Raw genomic sequence first — 2,155 nt, forward strand, 5'->3', positions numbered from 1 at the left:
ATTAATTTTTTAATAGTATTCCTTTAGTCCCCGTCTAAGCGAGACGTTTCATTTTCTCACATATTTTGGAAAAATAATAGTAATGAATAGTTAAAGTGAAGAGAAAGTAAAGTAAAAAGATAATAATGTAAACGAAACTTTCTTCTACAATATTCTATCTCTTACTTTACTTTTGCTTCAATTTAACTATTTATTAGTATATCATTTTTCTGAAATACATGCGACAATTAAACATCTCGCTTAGGTTGGGACGGATGAAGTAGAATTTATTACTTTTTCTTTAAAGTAGTTACATTTTTCTTTTATAGATTGTTCTATTTAAATGACATGTTTTCTAAAATAAAAACATCATCTCTATTTAACTTTTTCTCAATTTAACTCACAGTTACATGGAATTACGTGTTGAAATAGGAATGTTTCGCTTTACGCGTGGCAAATATAATACTCGTCCTTCACATTGTAAGTGTTCATAGTTGAGTTATTTCTTTATTTTATACTCTTCATTTATTTTATTTTATTCTTTCTTATTTTTTTAAATTTTTATCTATTTATTTTATTGATATTTAATTGATTCACTTTTTCCACTTAACTTATTTAGTAGGAGTACACAATTTTCTTAAAATCTTGGATTTTAAAAATGTCTTTTTAAAGAGGGACGAATGGAGTGTATTTTTTCTATTTTTTGGTGTCATTCGATTTAGTAAACTATAATGATAATGATTAAACAAGGAAATTGATGATTTGACACGCAAGTGAGTCAATCGAACTCGTCGATCAGAAATTGAACGACGAGGATTTCACAGCGACAATAGTTCTTATCCAAAGTTGACGACCAGGATTAATCCACGTACTCAGATCTATCCTCTCAATTTCCTGCTTAGTTGACATTGCTTATATTTCCAGTTTTATCCCTCCGCCTCCCTCTCCTCCGCCCCAACACTGCCCTTTTGATCCCTCTAAAACCCTCACCTCACCACCTGCCGTGCTCTCTCTCTCCCTCTCTATCTCTCTCTCTCCACACCTGCAGAATACGCATTCACCCACATGCACTTGCGTTACTCGCATGGGAAATGCGAATGGAAAAGAAGAAGGCTGTGAAAATGGCGGCGGCGACGAAGTCTCCGAAGGTTCGAACCACGCGCCGACAATCCGAGTTGCTTCCTCTGATCTAATGGTGAGCTCTCCGCCGCGTGATCCCCATCAGTCTCGCGCTCCTCTCTTGTTTTCGTCGCAGGTTAGGTCTCCCATTCTCTTTCTAGATGCTATTTATCCGTGCCTCTGTGTCGATCTCAGCTATTTATCCAACTGCAGCTGGATTTATCGGTATAATTTTGTACAGCTTTAGTAAGCGTTATTTGGCTAATGCTGAAGAATGTTGCACGGATGTTAGTAATCTATGCTTATTAATTTGTTGCTTGCGGAGATCTGGTTTTGCAAATTGCTATCGTGTCGCTATTGTGCTCTTGGAAATCATTAGAGCCAGGTCAACTCTGCATTACTTATTGTGGCAAGTGAAATACTAATATCAATAGCATATATCTAGCTTTGTAATTCAATAGATCAAAGCCAATTCTTATCAATTATTGTCACTGTCGGATGTTGAAATTGATGTGAACTGTATTATCCTTTTCGAGAACCGAGGCTCACATATGATCCGAATGCAAAAGCTCTTTCTGAACATATGTAGCTAGACAAGCCAATCATTAAGTGGATGCTAAGATAATTTCCTATAGAGATCTCATGATCGGCCTCTTTAACATTTGTTTTGATTTTCTTTTCAATTGTTTCCGTGTGTAAGAGTGTATGTTTCTAGGGTACAAGTGCATGTGTGCAATCCCTAATTCCCTTAATGACACCTTGTTTCGCTGGGAGAGCATGCATTTCTCTGGATCCTTACAATGTGGATGTATATAGCCGATGTGGCGATCTCTCTTTACTAATTTTAATGTTTTTTACTTACTCTAATAATGTGGGAATAAGAAATAAATCTAGGCATGGGACGTGTTTTATTGTCATCACACATGGTTGTGGTCTTGGAGTGAATCTAGCACGTCTTGTCCTTTTAAATTCCTGTGGTTCATTGGAGTCGGTTGTTGTGCTGAACAAATATACAGCCTTGAAATGAGTGGTCCCAAATAAATGCATATGATTAGTT

Source organism: Salvia splendens, unplaced genomic scaffold, assembly GCF_004379255.2.
Source record: "Salvia splendens isolate huo1 unplaced genomic scaffold, SspV2 ctg1012, whole genome shotgun sequence".
Classification (NCBI taxonomy): Eukaryota; Viridiplantae; Streptophyta; class Magnoliopsida; order Lamiales; family Lamiaceae; genus Salvia; species Salvia splendens.